The 19,552-nt window shown below is 29.3% G+C and overlaps 1 protein-coding gene and 1 long non-coding RNA gene across 2 annotated transcripts in view; one reads left to right on the top strand and one right to left on the bottom strand.

Annotated features, from left to right (window-relative positions):
• LOC136987363 (N(G),N(G)-dimethylarginine dimethylaminohydrolase 1) overlaps positions 1-19,552 on the top strand; it is a 54,019-nt gene that overhangs the window by 10,267 nt on the left and 24,200 nt on the right. The gene's annotated exons all lie outside the window — the stretch shown is intronic.
• LOC136987365 (uncharacterized) lies at positions 16,725-18,281 on the bottom strand. Its single transcript, XR_010882608.1, has 2 exons — positions 17,979-18,281; positions 16,725-16,938 (listed from the first exon to the last, which is right to left on the bottom strand). It is a non-coding gene; the product is annotated as an uncharacterized lncRNA (long non-coding RNA).

Genomic DNA, 19,552 nt, shown 5'->3' with positions numbered 1-19,552 from the left:
TTAAATATAATGTAACGCTTCCTGTTTTGCATTTTTTTTTTTTTTTTTTTTTTCATTGTGAGTTGAATACTTTTATTTATTAAATACATAAAAGAGAACAAGGACATTTAGTTGTTTAAGTTCTTTATAATCGTTTCTCACTCACATTTCCGTATCCACCTTTATTGTAATTTACAAATTGATATGAATGCAAACAAGAACTTTGCCATCATTCTTATTGGCTGGATTATATGGAAACTGTAGTAAGAAAATAGTTTCCTAGATTTACAAATTTCTTTATTAAGACTGGTTTGGAAAAAATTAGTCCATTTTTTGACGAACAAAATTGTCTTTTTTTTCAAATCCTATTATTTGCCGCGAGTATTTTTTGGTTTAAATAGCTTAAAAGTTTCAAAAATGGCTTTAAAAATAGTTTAAAAAGAACAATACTTATCGATTTAGTAAATACATAATAATTTGATATAAGCTGTTATATTTTTATTAATTTTAAGTTCATTTATATAAATTTTGTGTCAAAAAACTAATTTTTTTTTCTCGGATGAAATTTAATTGTGTTCTAATGACCTTTAATTAGGCTTAATTAAAAATCATTTCAAATTTACTATTTTTTTAAATTTTAATTGTTTGAGTGAAAAAGTAGCAAGTATTTTTTGGAGTTTTATTATATATATTCCATTACTTTATAACGGTAATGTGTATTTTTATATTAAATTATTAGTATATTCACTGGCTTTTTAAAGCATTCCTTTATGTTTGTAGATAGGAAGATCTAATTTATTTATATATTAAATTTGGATTATTATTTATTATTATTATTATTATTAGCGATTTCAAATTCTTTTAATTTTAATGTTGTCTGCAAACTTTACAAAAGTGAAAATGCATGTAACATCAGTGTTTTATAAGGGATCTCTTATCTAATTAAGGCTATCTTAAATTTTAATATAGCTTCATAAAAGTTTTACTGTAGCTTTTATTATTGACTTATACTCAATTATACTGAAATGCATGTAATTTTGGTATTTTCACAAATAATTTTATTAACTTTATATAAACTGTAGCCGACGTAAAGCGGAATGCTATCTTATTATATACAAATATAGGAATTAATCCGCTTCAAATTTGTAGAAAGAAACAGGACCATTGGGATCTTACGGCAAAAGTTGTTACGTAACATTCCATTTCCTGTGTTAGATATCAATTTTTAAATGTTTTCTTGAGGTTTTAATTATAGGTAACATAAGACGCGAGAATCGGAAATTTTTTTATCTGTCTCTCGTCTTTAGGAACCCCAGACACGCGCAAATGCAAATATATGCTTGTCGATATTCCATCTGGGTCCAGCACTAGCTAAGAATATGGGATTTGTGTTATATAAAAGAGGCTTGTTTCCAGCCTCGCACAAACTAAAACTATACTCTTTGAGGCTTAGACACTATTAAAAAAAAAATATAAACAAAAAACCCGTTTAATATTTTTATTTTAAAGATCCCAATTCAGTCTACCGAGTTAAAATAATTTGATGGAAGATGACCGATGTCCGAACTAGCTCTTATACCATATTATATGATGCGATTATAGAATTATTTCATGATGACAGCTTAACCTAACTGCTTTATTCTTCATTTATATTGTCGATAATAACTAAATTAATATATTGTGATCGTCTTAAAACATTTGTTGCGTGAATGCTATTCGTAAACCATTATCACCGGTGGCTCTAATCTTGAGATTAGAATTGCAATATTTTCCTTATAAAAGAAGTAGATCTAATTAAAAGCAGTTGGATGTAGGGGAGGCAAAGGCAGTCTGTCTTTAGATAGAGTCAGTGATACAGAGAAAAGCTATTAGGTGGATGAATAAAATTCCTTCGTTTGCCTTCTGCAAACCACAGGATCTTGAAATTCACGGTTATGTACTGTACTGTACTGTACTGTACATGCATGCATATATGTAAGTTAGATCTAATAAGTTAATGACTTTTAAGTCGTTTCTCTTGTGAAAATAATGTATTTTATATTAATGTATAAAAAATTTAAATATTCAAAACGTGTGTGATAGAAAAATCGTTGAAATTACATCCAGATATGCAGACTGACAATGTTCATTTGTAATTTTATACTTTTTCATTTCATAATTCAGTTTTGCAAATAAAATGTAGTACTGTATTATGCAATGTATATATAAGCTAGGAGGTTGTGCGATAATAAATGCAATATGGATGTCGTGACTACACTGCTTTTGAACTTGATATAAAATTTGAGGCAATTTTTATAAGTATTTCATAGATTATTCTTTCAAATATTATAAATTTAAAATATTTTCGAAATGGAAACTTGATAAGACTTTTCACGTAAACGAAATTTCGCATAATACAGAAACATGTTTGTTTTTATATTTTGTTTACAAAATCAAGAATTTAATGTTTCACTAATAATAAATACTATAATACAATTATTGTATTTGAAAGTAAATTAATTTACTCAAAATCGAACGTAATGTTACATAAATTATAATACCTAGTTTCGCGGCGCTACAATCGACAGATAACTTGGTGGTTTCTTGTTACATTGCGTTTAGTCTCTGTATATTAACCTCTGTGGTACATACGTACAGCACTATACTTTTTTTTAAGTTGTAATCGAGTTTATACTATAAATTCTTTTTCATTACAAAAAAGAAACAAAACGTTTTATTGATACTGTCGAAAATAATCGTCACTGAAGATTCTAGTGTCTTGGAACTCAAGAAAATTCCTTTCTCACGACAATTATTTCTTTTAAAGAAAGTTAGAACATATATTAACTGAGCTTGTAAATAGTTTCTTTGCTATTTTATTCTTAAATAAAAAGAAACCTAAGCGTATATAACAAATTTTTATTTTAGAAGTATAGTGAATTAATGTTGGGATGTTTTTGGAATTGATGACCAGTGAATTTTCTTCCGTTTGCATTGCTTTGTTTATTTTATTTTATTTTTATTTTTTTGTATTTATATTAAGTTTTTGAACTTCTTCTGGTCACATATAATTATAATCAAAACCTTGAAAGGTTGAAAAGCTACACTTAAAGTTTTGAAGGCGATTTTATTTACGATAAACAAAAGGCATATTTTGTTTTCTTCTCAAATTTCATCAGGAAGAAGTTAATGTAAAATATTTTAAAAGTTTTTCTGGTGAAAAGATTAAAAAAAGTACAGAGAAAGTCCATTAACCTGTCTTCAATTTGACCTTGTTCTGCTTCGTTTTTCATCGACTGAACACTTTCTCGGCAAAGATTAGATTCATTTACTGTATTCAATAATACATGAACTTATAAGAAATGATTTTAAATTTACTTTTATGTTTAAGAATTTTAAACTTTATTATAAACTTTTTCAACAGTTATAGTAGTTTAGTACTGAAATTTTGATAAAAATTAATTAAAATTATTTTAAGTTAACGTCATTTGAAAATTGAAAGATTTCATTATAAATTTTCTTCTTCGCTTATGTTGAGGTATAAAAAGCTCTCTAGATTACATTGCTTTAACGTTGCCAATTATAAAACGTTATGGTATAATTTTAAACTTCTAAATTCTTTCTGTAGAACATTTTAATAAATTGTATAAGGTAATCTGTCAATTTTATTCTTGATTTTTCTTTTCATAAAATCAGTTTTTATCGACAGTTTTTACGGATTTTCATTAAGCTGCGTTAAAGTATAAGCAAAATAGTCGTTTCACCACGCTAAATAGAATCCAATTGGTTATATTAACTTAAACATTAGAGAGAAGCGTTAAATAAATTCATCGTAATTTAAATACTATCGAAATTAGAACATCCAAATTTTAATACAACATTTACTCTTAGACTTTAGTAAACTTTCAGTATAAGTCTCTATCATCTATCGAAAAAAAAAAATGTGTCTACTGCATTCATTAAGATACCGATCGTGAAATAAAATGATTAATGGCTTTATTTGTTATCTTATTCTAAATCACTCTATTCACACATCGCTGATTATCTATCTGTTATTTTTGCTATATCGCACTACTGGATAACATCGATTAAAATGATATAATCCAACAAAACAAAAAGTTTCCGAATGAAATTTCTTTACGGTTACGTGGGCATTGATTCTGAATAAAATTGAAGCATTGAGATTTACTAGAAGGTATTCTTCTAGTAATTATCCAAGTATAAGCTGCTTCTTTGAGAGATATTCTAAAGGTCTCAGTACATTCCATTTCTGCATTTTCAGGTTCTGATAACTTTTTGATTCGTATCATCAAGCCACATCGTTCTCTTTCCATCTCTTCTTTTTTTTCCACATATTTTCCCTCCACCATCAATAAACTTTCAGTCTTATTCACTACATAATTATCTATCATCAGTTTTTTGTTCGATTAAAGTTAGGATTCAGTAGAATTTTGAATGAAATTAGTGTAAGATCTATGTATTTTTCAATGCCTTTATTGGTATATATTCTTTTAATTGTCTGAAATTACGGTTATGACATAGAAGAATTTTATGGTTTATTTATTTATATGTTAGATATCTCTTTATTAGCTTATAATTTTGATGCAGTTGTCTCGCAATCTGTAGTAGTTTATTGAAGCTCTGTTTAAATATACCGTTTAAAAAATACTATTTCCTAAAAATTAGATATTCTACCCATAAGTTTTTATATAAATATTTTTGTATAATAATAAATTTTTAGGAATATTTTTATATATATTGTGCCTTTTTTGGAAAAAATCGTGTTAAGAGAATACGTCCCTTGACTATCTGTCTTTGATTTATCGCCGTTGCTTGCTCGAATCTGAAATTGACACTAAATTGAATTTGGTGTTAAACCAAAGTATCTCAAACAACAATAATTGTATATTAACACACTAAAAATAAAAAATTTTTAGTTAAAAAACAAGTAAAAATTATACTCTTTCCATTTCCGACTTCGAGGATTCTATGAGCCAAAACAAGACAAACAAGTGGCAAGGAACAATCATTACTTTATTAATTTATCCATATGCATTTCGCCATCTAGGCCTCCTCAGTGGATACATCAGGATGTTATTCGTTGATTACGTTTTATACCCAACAACGTTCCCAGCATGCATCAACAACCACTCCAGCATTCAATTAAGTGAATTTACATGTTCGGGATACAAAAATGTATCTACAATATTTCTTATGTAACAATCTTACAATTTTGCATATGGATAAATTAATAAAGTAATGATTGTTCCTTGCCACTTGTTTGTCTTGTTTTGGCTCATAGAATCCTCGAAGTCGGAATGGAAAGAGTATAATTTTTACTTGTTTTTTAACTAAAAATTTATTTTTAGTGTGTTAATATTACCACCGATCCCATTGGTTTTAATAATCGTATTTATAATAATTGTATATATTAATGAGAGTTTGAAAATCTCATTGAAGGACTCTTTATGGAAAAGATCCATTCACTATTATGCATCAGCGCCTTATAAAGATGACGCTGTATCGAGGTTTACTCATATACTATTACAACTCATCCGTATCTATAACTAACTTGGTGTATTATTTGAACTATAAGGAACCTTTTACCCAAATCTGTATCTTAAAACTTGTTGTGAACATAAGGTGTAAAGTGTAGGAGGCCCTTTTCCTTCACAAATAATAATAAATTTAACAACGAGGTCCTGAGGCTGCAGCTTGTTGGGCTTGCTTGTATATCCGTCTACACTTGTACCAAAATTTTCAATACTAACCAACCAAAAATATACGCTTCGAGTTACGAATTTTATCGCTAATTAACGTAATCAGTAGCTTCGAAGTTCGGTTTTGAATTGTGTTAATGTTTAGTTTTTTACATATGGATATATTTGGATGGATTTGATGTTTCGTTACACCTTCATCACTTAGAAATGTTAGACATGTTTTTTTTTCTCTGGTTATTTTTTATATGAACGAGTGCGATCAATGATTCTTGAACTATTTTTAAACACACGAGTTACATTTATAAATCGTTTTTGCAGTTTTCTAAAGATATTTTGGAAATATTAGAACGGATTTTTTGCGCAGAGAGCAATTAAGTAAGCTTTGAATCATGTTGATTTGTACAGTACATCCTTCATATAAATTAATGGCCGTGTTTAATGATTCATGTTAAAAGAATCTATAGAAGTCATACTTTAAATAATTAAAATGGTTAAACTTTTTAATAACTTGTCTTCTTTGGTGACTGAAACGTTGCATCCCGAAATATTCATCGATTTTATTTAAAAAAATATATATTTATATTATATTTTATCATGTGAATATTAATTGAATAAATTTCTAACTAAACTGAATGACTTAAGTGATATTTTCAAGAAACAATGCTACGAGTGACCCATATCTAAAAGTTGTAATTGCAAGTAAAATTTTAATGTAGATTATATCTTTTAAATTGTTAAAGATCGATTAGCAGTCGCTTAGGGACGTAATAAATGGAAAGATCAATTAGGCATGTACACCAGTATTTCTCAGCTAGTGGGTCTCGACCCCCTGGGAGGCACCACATTAAGATTATTTGATAACGCAGTTTCTCTCATTTCTACCGTACTAATTGGACCGGATTCAGATATAAATATTAAAGGGTGAGATAAGCTTTTGATTTATTACATTGATTTTAAGTTTTGAAAAAAAATTAGCATGTAATGAAGTTCGTAATTTGTTGGGGAACCTTTTTAAAAAAATCAAATTTCGTATGGTATTTATACAAGGTCAGCTAAAGAATATTTTAGAAGTAATATATACTCTTTATTTGCTAAGAAATAAAGGATTTTATTTAATACGTGAGAAGTTTTAATGTTCGTCCTTAAAAATACCTATTGAAAATTTATGCATATCATTACTTTTTTTCAGTAGAAGTTAAACCTGAACATGCATATTGAATGACGTTTATACTTCAATAAAAAACCGCCTTAAACACGAAAAGCAGTACATTTTATTTAAAAAAAATATTCGTAACTAGGAGACAAACACAAACACGGTTTGTTTTCTCTTCTAGTCACTGTAAAGTAATATAAAACAGAAGACAAATCCAAATACATCGCACAATTAGATCGCAGTAAACTAGAAGAGAAACATAAACTTTGGAGTATATTCACAATTCATCCTTTTCACACACAAGATCACAGTAACCAGAAGACAAACAAATGCAGTTCGTATCTGTCTTTCAATTACTACATATAAGATGATAAATGCATATTACTTTTGTGTTTATCTTCTAGCTACTCTGATCTAATTGTACGATTTTGTGTTCCTGTGGTGTGAAAAGAATGAATTGCAAAGACTCCAAGTTTCGTTTCTGTCGTCTAGTTACGAGTATTTTATATATATAATGCCTAGTTCAATTGTTTTGATCATATAAAATAACTAGCTTTTAAGTCAAGCAGAGAATTCCAGTTTTCATGGAACAGTAAGTACTGTACGTGTGCCATCATCCAAACTTCCGTTTCGCATTCTTTCGATCTAACTGATCATTATTTAACTAGTTTCAAACGCTTTTCAGGTCATTAATATATGTTAATATTTTTTTCAAGCGTTATACTTAAATAACGTGCTATGCTAGAGGATATTAAATAAAAATTCTTGTTTACATATTTAATAATTTTATATAATTAACGCGCGAAAAATAGAAGAACTACGAATGTAACAAAAAGCTGCATTAGATCAGTATTTGTTATAAATATATTTAAAAATCTGGCGAGAAATAATTATTATAAGAGATTCTAAATAGAAAGTTCAAGTCGAAAATTGATGTTAATGATTTTTTTGGGGGGGTTTATTTAAAATAAATGTATAAAGGTAAAAATATTGATATTAATAGATGTTAAAAAAAATATATATATATATATGGTTTTTTCCCTATAATAACGAACATAAACTGGCAGTAACGTAAGGTAAAAAACGGTGAAAAATTATATGCAATAACCTATAAATCTAAGTGAGATTAGCGGGTCGACAGTCCTAACCGTCGGCAGTTCTAAACTGATATTATGATTTATGTCGTATCGTTTTATTTTATTTTTCCCCCCATCTGTTGAGAAACGTTGGTAAAGAGATTTCCTATGAAGTTCCATTATTCTCGTTTGAATCGTTTATACTCGATCAATGTAATGGTTTATTGCCATCAAGTGCGACATTATTTTTTCCCTCAAGGATTTCTTAAATGTTTCGGGAGTTGTGCTAGAAAAGGAGGGAGAGGAAAAAAACTAAACGACATTCGTAACATTTAATAAATTCATTTTATTTTTTAAAAAATGTTTACAATAACGATACATTTATCATTAAGAATCTTTTCTTTAACATGAAAGTAGTATGAAGACGAGAAGATTCTTAACTCTTTCATAGAAGATTACAACAGCTTTCTAGTTATTTAGTCCATGAATTGCTTTCATTTAATAACTTATTTTAATTGGCGGTTTGATTTTTCAGAAGTTTATTTATATTTAATATATATATAATTATCAAGTAAATTGCAAATCGACATAATAAAATCAGAATTTATGTGAATACGTATAGGAGAAAAGAGTTTGTATATAATTTATTGATCATTTTAGTATGAAAAAGTTTAAAATTTTTTTACAAATAAAAAGACTTTCTTTATGGTAATCAATTAAGTTTAATTAAATTATAATTTATATAAATTTTATTAGCAAAATTAACGAAGAAAATCCTGGCTTAATTAATATTTACTTTTTCTAATATCACATGTCACTTGAAAAAGGAGATTATTAATTAATAATTAATAAGAAAAACTGATAATGGGTGAATATTCATCCGTAAATTCAATTGACCTAAATATTCTGATGGAGAAGTCAAATTGGTCGTTAGATCTTCAGATGCCAGAAATGTTATCATCGTGACCTAAAGCCTGTATGGATAGCATTATAAAATACAGTACTTCTTAAACAATCGAACGTTAACGAAGGATAATTCACTGTTCTCGGAAGAAAAATCGTATATTAATGATAATATCTTTTACTCTTTAACCTCGGCAGTTAAACTATACGACAAAGGATTCAGATTTACTCGTATAATATTTGTTCTCTTCGCAAATTTTCACGCTTTGTTAAGTTTTCGGGTGAGTAAACACCTTCACATAAAAGAACTATTGTTACGGGCGAAAGAGGAAATATCTGTCAAGTCAACTAACTCATTCATATCGGTGGTGGTAAAGTTTTCGAGTGCCGTTACTGTGAAAGGATGATGCGTGAACCAGGTGTTGTATTATACTCCATTAACAGACCAGTTCGATTTATTATATAATAATTCATTAATGGGAAAGCTATCCGAAATTGAATTTTCCGATGATGATAATGAGATCTTATTAACAACGACCAAGTTCTCGAATTTTGGCCCGAACGGAATTGAATATTTAATTGATGGAGACCCAAAAGTGTTTCGATTTCCAGCTGCACTTACGATTGTCAATCGTAAAGCGAGTTTAGAACAACGTAAAAAATATAATTACCTGTTTGAATAAGACAGCAGGATTTAGTCTTTACAGTGTTAGGCCATCCTCTGCTCTATATCATAAGAATGAAGCGTTGTAAAATTGCGAAGACTAGAAATAGAGATACTTGCAGCGAAGATATAATGTATTTGAGAGTTGCAGCAATAATTACTGTATTTTCATTTACGAACGTTATTCAGAGGCGTGATGTTTTGGGTTTTTTTTTAAAAGTAATAATAATTAACATATGTTAAGAGCATGTGAAGCTGCTGCTTGCAATTTTCTTAGTTGCAGAGAGTCCGATATAAACTTTAAGAAAGAGGAAAGATACACAGTAATTTATAATCTTTAGGATTTTATGAAAAAATATGAAAAGAAAAAACACTCAGTAAAGATAAATTACAGTATTATATCATATAAAATCTTTATTACGGGTAGAAACCATGAAAAATAGAGAGCAACGAATTAGATTTTTAAAAGTGTAATTAATACAATTATGAAACCGAATTATAAATTTCAGTTAAATGATGCAATTTAGTTTTAGTGGATGTGACATCTTGCCAATTATGCTGATATTAATAGACAATATCCGATGACATTTCACATACATAAAGTTATATAAGTAGAATATTTGAACAGCGTGTTACGTTGAGTAGTAATTCTTCATGTGCACCCATTAAATCGTATCTGTTAATGCGAATTTCGTTCTTAATGTAAAATTTATTTAAGTCGTAATTTAGATTCGTGACTAGTTATTCCTCACGAATTTTTTGAAAATTATGAAATATTCACGAAAAATTGCGACGAATTTAGATAAATTATTCAATATTCTAAAATTCGAGTTTAATTTTGTACTAATTATTAGGTTTCATAAAAATTATTAATAATAATAATAATAATTGAATTTTGTCTCGTAAGTATCGAAATTATTTCATTATATTAAAATGTCTTAAAAATAATTATAGAAATTCTTTCAGTTTCAAAAATAAGGACCACCCGTTATAGTAAGTTATTATGTTGGTCCTTGCAATTTATGTATGTATATAGTGAATTAGCTCGTAAGTCATTCGAAAACCTTTAACTAGCCTTTGTTTAATAAAGATTCATATCAAGGTTAATCCACGCTGGCAATACTATCGAAATCCCTAGGGTCCACGTTGTAAAGTCTAGTCAGTTTGACAGTTTACTATGTCGAGAGTCCTCTGTGTAAGGCTTAAAATAAAGGAAATGTTGATTAAACCCTTGTACAACGTTATTTTTTTTTTATATCACCGAATGGAAGAAGAAATTAATGAAAATTTTCTGTATTAAAATAGTTAAATTATATATAAATTTTAATTACTTTTTGTTTTATATAACGTTAAAACAGTTACTAAATTCTTGATTAATTTCATTTTTTTTTCCTGTCAAGGGAATTGTTACATTTTCCTTTCTGCTCCTAATTTATTGCCGAATCAATTTTTGCAAATGGTCACGATTCTGTGAATAACTCTTAAGAACTGAGTAAGGATGTTATATATATAGGTATATCTAGCAGACTGGATCCTATTTATATGATAATTTTAGCAGAATTTTTTTAAAATTTTGGATAGGATCGTGATCTCCGTGATAATCCCATGCGTGATTAAAAAAAAACTAGAGTAAAAAAAAAAAATAGAATATACTGTACAATAAAACTTCAGTATAGACCAATCCTTTTGTTCGCCTCAGAAATCGTCGCTACAGCGAAGTGTATCAAATAATACGAATTATATTTATATAGTAATGATGTGTGCACAGTATAAACGAGTTTGGTAGTCACATGATCTGGTGATGACAGTGAAGCGGCTTTAACACAGCTAGATAAGCAAACCAATGACGTAGCCCGTTTCATTTGAAACGGACTATTCGGTTGTATTAAAGTCGCTTTATCCGGATAACGTGCCGAATGTCGTTTACAATGCAAAATCTTGCATTTAGTAATTGATTGATCCAATATTTATTGGGTGTATTCACTGGCGCTATATCGAAGTTTGACTATTTATCTTATTTCGTAAGAAAACTTCCTTTTTTTTTAACTTCGATTGATATTGCAGTTTATAAATTTCACTGTTTTCTTGGAGAATCTTCACTTTAATAATGTACACATCTTATGTTCTGTTGCAGTGTGACCCTGGGCCAAATCCGGCCCGCGAACGTATTTGACACATCACTTATAAATGATGGAAATGGATCTATTTTTAGTATAGTGTAGCCTACATACAAAATAATAATAAATATTATGTAATATAATAAAGGTCAGTTAACCAGTTACAAAGACTAACATTTTTTCTTGTTCAATACTTTATTCCAGTAGTTAGAACTCCTTAAATTGTATCCTTACCGAAAAATTATATTTAAGAAGGGTCTGTTATCGGTGGGCGGTGGTTCTTGGTACTCTGGACATTACCTGTATTAATTAATGAAATTAAATAAATGAATAATAATTGGAGGGAGACGAAAATTAACTCTCAGATTACAAAAGTATTGATTTTCAGTATGTACTACGTTACTTTTTTTTAGATTAATAATTAATTTTTTACACGTACAATCAAATCTGGATGTGTAGTGATTTACCAAGAAGAACTCAAAATGTGTGTGTAGATTTCGTTACTAGATAAGTTATAATTCGTATTGTTTGAGGAAGTTTTGTTTTGCATCACACTCGATTTAGTGCCAATTTCAGAGAACAAATGGTGGCATTAAATCGAAGTTTTACTATGTATGTATATTAAGATTAACGATTTTATTTACTTACTTTCATTTCCGTTTTCATCTTTTCCATTTTCCGATTTTCATCTCCGTTTCTTTGTATAAATATTCGAATTGGAATTAATTTAAATATTTACGATCTTCTCTCCTCCTCCTCCTCCTCTTCTTACAATAGAATATTCTTTATTCTTTATAACAAAATCAGAATTTTTGAAAGAAAAGTCTTAATTTTTTTAATATGATGATTTTATGCTTTGGGAAAGAAATTTTCTTTCTTTCTTTTCGTTTTTAAGTGAGATTCTATAACTTTTTCAAGAATTAGTTAAAAAACAGAGAGAGAGAGAGAATTGAAAAGAATAATTTTTCCCTTTCCCTCTCTCTCCTCTGTAAATTCCGTGAAGTAAAAAAAACCTTTCTAAATTTAATAATGACAGCATTGTTAATGTGGAACGTACCAGATCTCCTTCAAATAGAAAAACGCCCACATTTAAAACGTAATTGTTCAAACAAAAGTCGGGTAGGACCGTGACCTCCGTGATCCCTACGTGATACGTTCGAATGATGGACATGTAGTAATTGTGACGTCATCCGTAATTCCTTTTTATGTAACTCCTCCCTGTCTAGTCCCAACAGTCATTTGGGTGAACGTTGCAGTTCTTATTTGTTACGCGTAATTTCATGATATTAAATTTCCAGCGATATGTCTGCATTCGTTAAATATTAAAAATTGTGGGTTTTTTTTGTGAATGCAAACGTGTGTAGTTTTGATTAATTTTTTTACTTCCGCTGTTATATATAACGGAGAAAAAGTATGGAAATCGGTCAAAAAAATGAACCCCCCCAGATTTTACATTTTTTTTTTGGACTAGGGAGACTTTGAAACGTCGAGAAATACAAAAAAGTTGGGGATTTTTCTGTATGTATGGGTCTTTATGTTTGCGCGTACAGTACGTGTGTGTGGGGAGCACGATTTTGTTCACCCACTTTAAAGCTTAATAACTCCTGTGCCTTTTTTCGAAAATTTCTGAAATTTTTCAGGGAGGTTTGTGTGTTAGGAGCATTTGATGCTGTTAATTTTTGGTGGTTAAAGGTCGAATGGTCACGTGTCATTTCTCCATTGGGTTCGGATTTAATGAAGATTTTTACTAGTTGTTAGCATTTACAAATTGTTTTTTAGTATAAAACTTGTCTCTACTCTCGAGTTTAGACTTATTACCATTTTATAATAGTTAATAATACAAAAAGTTGTTAAATAAAATCTCACGACAGATATCGCCACACACAATTTCAACTTTTTTTTCTGGGAAGTTACGCATCTCGTTGCAAGGTATTTTTAACCACAAAACCTGAAAATTTTATTAGTTGTATCATATTTTAAAAGTAATTCAATGTTATATTGATACTTTGATCTTAAAACTTAGGTATCTTGCGAATTTTGCCTTTTCTGTCTTTTCTCTTTGAGCTCTTAAGAGCTTTATGTACAGTACTGTATATGCTTAGTTCACTACTAGACATTGTGCTATATTAAAATCGTTTCGTAGGAGGTTTACATTATATAAACTGATATAAGAGAACCTTGCGAGTTCACCCTTGTCTAGGATCTCCCCATTTAAATTCAAGAAAAGAAAATAATAAGATAATTTACTTAATCGCTAATTTTGTGGATCATTCTTTGTTGCTGTAATTGAATAACTTTACTCGAAATTTCCATATGTAATTTTTTCTCCGTAAATTACTATCGATTTTTAAATAATGATAATAAATAGCTATGTAACATAATATTTAAAAATTATTTTATGGATAATTATTCAAAATAAAAATGTAATTTAATAATCACGAACTTAAAATCCTTCTTTTATAAAAGAATAATTTTTTTTTATTTTTTTGTCTTCAAAAAAGTTTTAAAGCAATTTTGAACGTCGAATTATAATTTGCATCGTATCGATTACGAAATATTTTAGTAATTCTCAGTCTGTGTAGGTATTTTGTTCGTTAGAAATGCCCTTTAATTGTGATTTTCCTCATCTTATTTATTAGTTAAAATAAAGGTTTCGTTTAATTTAGAATTTAAACATTAATTTCGATGATAATTAAGCTGCGTTTTGGGTTATTTTTTCCTTAATTAAATTTAAAGGTTTCTATATTGATTTTGATGCGATGAATTCAATCACGAGTATCTTTGTTTTGCTCCGAACATTTCAGATGATAGGAATTAAACAATGTGAGTAAGCTATAGAATATATAATTCGAAACGTAAGAATTAAAATTCCGTATAAGTATCCAGTTATTTTTAAAGAATAACTTCATTGTAGCAGACTACATTCCTGTTAACACACACTTCAGCTATTCAAAAAAACAATAGTAATATTCATGAAAGATATACTGTTGCCGCGGAATTTTTAATATACAAGCTCAGATTAATGTTTAAAATATTCTCTAACGTCTCTAAGCTCCATGAAAATCACTTAATTCCTTAGTTTTTCATCACGTATCAATTAACTTTTATTTTGAGTTGTTGTTTAGAAAATATTTGAATAAAAAAGTAGGTGATTTAAAGAACATTTCGCTCTTTATGCAAGAACGTAATGGCTCTTTAACATATATTTTTATTATTATTTAATGTTTTACCTTCACTGTTTAAAGCATAGTTTCGCATTTTCTCTAACAGATTGGATTTTATTTATGTGCAGTGGACTCTCGATTTAGTGAACTTTCAAAGGAATGGTCGAAGAATCAAGAGTTCACTATATCAGAGTCCACTGGTATATAAGTTCTCTTACAGAAGGATCAGCTGGAATATTTGGTGCTAAGAATCAAATTACGTGCACTTTTAAGTAACCTTTCTCCTGTATGTTGTTATTAAAGTTAAAATGCATGACAGAAGGTAATACCCGCACGCATTTTCTGAGATTTTATATTTTAATAATTATATTTAATGTTAAATCTCGTTAAAAATTAGTTTATAAGGGATGGCCAAAAATCAGTTATCAAGATACATTTTTTAAGAATGCTTGGAACGACTGTATGTAATCGTAATCCAATTCTTTGATTAGGAGTGATGGCAACAAAAACCTTATTTTATAGAAAAATCTTCTCGGATAAATGTTTTTATTTTAATTTTTTTAAATTAATAAGGTCATTTCACTCAATTGTTTTCGTAATACCCGAACACTAAGAAAATTATTGTAATAAAATGAATTTAAACCTCGATTTACCACTGAAATTTTTCGCCTCTGACTTTGGCGTTAAAGGTGGTAGCGCTAAATCAAATAGTAAAGAATTAGCGATATATGCAGTGGCGATGTCTACATACAAGTTTGAATTTGGTGGTTTGAAAGTCACCGTCTTTTGCAATGCAAATTTGTACGTTTAGCAGTCGACAGATACCGAACAGTCCCTATTTAATATGTATGGACAAGATCCATTTACGAGTATTAATTTCCCGTACACCGTTGCAGGAGGACGGTATATGGAGGTTTGAATGTATACCAGTTGTATATTCTAAAATAAATACGATATATTCTTTCAAAAACATCAAATTACATCAAATATAATTTTTGTTTTACACGAAAATCAAAGAATAAAAATGGCGTATTTCATATTTGCAAAATTACACGAATTTAAATCGTATCGATTGAAACGAAACAAAAAAAAAAATCCGTTAAATGCCTTAATTTAAGGCTCGAAATTTTATCGTGTAAAACGTTATTTTTAGAATCATAGATTACCGTTAACACTTTGAAAATTCTCGAATAAAATGACACGGTGTTATCATTATCTATCGGGAACTAACGTTTATAATAAATGCCCAATGCGGGTTTAAATATTACATGTAGGTCAAATGTCCTACGATAGTGGGTTATCTTCTGTTGCTCAAACCAGTCATTTAACCTGTAAATGTTTTATTTATCGAATGTCTGTCTGCTACTGAAACATGATAATTCTTGGTAGGAGAGACTTCGATCGAACTATAATCGAAATATTCGTGCCGTGCGTGTTTTTTATTACTTTATTTCTGAGTATTTTTTTTAGTTTAAATGCTGTTAAAATTATTTTATTTCATAATAATCCATTATTAACGCTATAGTAGTGCTTTTTTTAAAATATAAATTTAAATAATTTTATATTATATACCTATTTATTTAAAGTGAAGTTAGTATAGGGATTTCTAATTGCGTTCTACTACTTTTACAAATGATTAATTTACTAATTAATCATTTGTAAAAACGATTTAATTTTAAAAAAAATTAATTTCGTACAAAAAAATAAGGTTTTTAAACTGTTTCCCAACCTCTTTCTGTGAAATTGTTAGTGTATTAAAAGATAGATGTAGTTCGAGACCTACTGGGCCATAAATTATCAAGTTTTCTTCCCCTTAAAACCATTTTTTTTTTTATTTTTTTTTTCAAATGTAATGCTGTTAATTATTTTTGTATTGTTGTAAAATGATAATGCAAAGTGGAATTAAACGGCTTATTATCTGTAATTTTCGATAATAAATTTACATTTAAATTAAGATTATCATCTTGGAAACTGTAAAGTCCATAAACTTTATTTTTATATTTTAACGTCATTTTTTTTTTATTGTGTGCTAATACAGTTTTCTGTAAAGTTATAAAATTTTATTTCTTTCTTATTATTGCTTCCTGTGATTCTTTTTTTTTTTTTCTTTATGCTTGCTTCCTGTTGTCTGTCAGAATTTTATAACCCATTTTAATGTGCCGTTTGTAGCGTGAAAGAAACGTCTGTAAAAGATAAAATATTCGTTACGATAAAAAATATTTATATTTTCAAATCGGAACTTCTTTTTTAAAAATATTGTGTACTTATCTTTTACATCTATAGCCAATTTAAAATAATAGAAGAAGCACTTTTCTTCCGTTGATACGAAAATTTAGCAAGTTAAATTTAAATTAGTCATAAATTTTAGAGGATTTGGATCCGAGAATTTATCAAAATGAATAATTTTTAGTCGTTTTTTTTTATAGCGATAAATATCGCAATTGATATCTAAATTACCGGTTGAAAAGAAGAGATTACTTGTAAATTCGTAACTTATTACAGTTAAATATACGTTTCCAACGGTGTGATGTTTCTTAATTATTAAAATTAGGCCCGTATGCTGTATTTTAGGCCAGGTTTATTTACTGTGCGATTCCTAATTTAAAGTTGGGGTCTGTCTTATATACGAATGTTTCCTATCACTTCTGAAGTCCGTAATGAAAATCTATAGTGTATATCTTGGTTATATTTTCTGTTAATTATGCTTTATTTTAAATTCGCCTTTACTGCTTAATAAATTCTTTTATAATTAGAAGTAAATGTAATTTTGATCAAATAATTTCCTCTTAAAAGCCGGAATGCATCTTAAATTCGAAGTAATGCGATATTTTGAATTAATTTTATTTATAATAGAATTAAAAAATATGTCTAACGATTTTAAATTGAATACACAATTAATTCGTCTGCAAAGGAACGAATATCTTAATTAAACAAACAAATAATTTTGATTTAAATATATATTTAAAAATTTGTTTTTAACGATCGAATTTGTGTTTATCTTTTGATTTCGATGCAAGTTTCTTTTAGTAAACAGAAAGTACGGTAGATTATCTATTAAAACGATACGGCACGTTTTCCGATAAACTCGCTGAAATGAAGTATTCTGCAGTGTTTCCAGTGGTGATATTCGAAATATTTAACAAGGGGTTCGCTAGCAGAAAATTTTTCCCTGACAATCACCGACAAATAAAATGGAAGTTTTGAATAGAAATAAATACAATACCTTTTCTTGCAACCGTATATCTAACAATCAGTGGCGTACTTGGAACGTAACGAGCCATGGGTGAAGGGCAGGTAACGATAATATTTTAGGGCTGTCGACCTTTTCTTTTTTTTAGGCAGGGGTAATCTTTACCGCGAAATGGCGCTTATGGAAATACACACGTGTCATCATCTCTTGAAATACATTATACTTTTTCTTTCGCTGTCCGTAGCCCGACACGTTTTCTACAGCCATCTTGTATTATCTCGCGCGCGTGGCATTCTGGGATCTCTCTTATGACTGGATCAAGAACTCTCTTGAATCGATCGCGATTAAACCTCGACTGAAACGGTCGAGAGAGATCGCACCAAGACATACTCCCTGACCTTGCTCACAATCTAGATTGAAATGCTCGGTACGAACGGGGGTATAAGGCTCTAGTTTAGTAGTATTACAGAGTATAATACGCATATTTTAATATTTTTTTTTTTTTAAAAAAAAACAAACCCACTGAGAAATGTTCCGTGTGTTTAACAAGGTTCGGGAAACTGAAAATTTTAACAACGGGTTCGGCCGAACCTGTGCGAACCCGCCGAATATCACCACTGAGTGTTTCGTGATATCGTGAGTGCCGTTAACTAATCAAGATGAATATTTTGCTCCAAACAGTTACTAATCCCAATTAGAGAATACAATATCTGATAACTCACGCTAAAATACCTTATCGTAATGGGGGGATCAGAGTTCGAATTTGGTTAAGATCCTCGTAATTTATTATAGATAGTACGGGTTGGGACATCTCTCCTCACTTGTTTGTCGATTCCGTTGAAGTGAGGTTCGTTCGTAATGACATTAATTATGCCCAGTCTTATAGATTAAATATATTGGTCTGCTTGTTTATTAACCAGTCAGTTAATACAGTGAAATCTGTCCAATACAGAAGCCTGAATAAAACGGAAAAAAATTCCTCGGAATGGACCGATTTTTTTTTTCTTTTTGTTAAACTGTGTTGTATATCGGAAACCTGTCCAACGCGAAAACTGAAGACGTTTTGCGTACAAAGAACGTAACAAAAGCGTAAAATTAAAATTCCACTTGTAGACAAATACGTAAAATTGTCTCCGGGTGTAACCGTCACGGCAAACGTCGACAAACTGTGTTCCGAGAACGATTTCGAGCCTAATCGAAGAAACGAAAGTCGTGTGACAAGAGGACATGCGGACACGTGGTCTTTGTTAATATTAGTCTTTTGCTTAAACTAACTAAGAGCAGAATCGAAAGCTTTTTCGAGAACAAGCAACAAATATAACTGGTGAAAACCGCAAGAGTAAGGTGTTACTGCCAATTTGTCTCGTGCGGAGTAGTTAGCCACTAACTAGTGCTGAGTATTCGAAATAAATTGATTAACATATTGATAATTACTAAGATTGAAGTAAATTATTAATTAGTGTATCGAAATTACTAAAGAACTAGATTACAGAATAACTTGGTCTGTGTAACGTGCTATTAAAGTTTCCCAAGAAGGGCAAGACACTAGTTTTTAATACCCGAAATGGCTTGTTCGCTGTCGTATGAGCCAATGAGGACAGCATCCA

Source organism: Centruroides vittatus, unplaced genomic scaffold (assembly GCF_030686945.1).
Source record: "Centruroides vittatus isolate TY-2023 unplaced genomic scaffold, ASM3068694v2 scaffold_1519, whole genome shotgun sequence".
In the NCBI taxonomy this organism is placed as follows: Eukaryota; Metazoa; Arthropoda; class Arachnida; order Scorpiones; family Buthidae; genus Centruroides; species Centruroides vittatus.
This window is presented reverse-complemented; position numbering and strand designations above follow the sequence as displayed.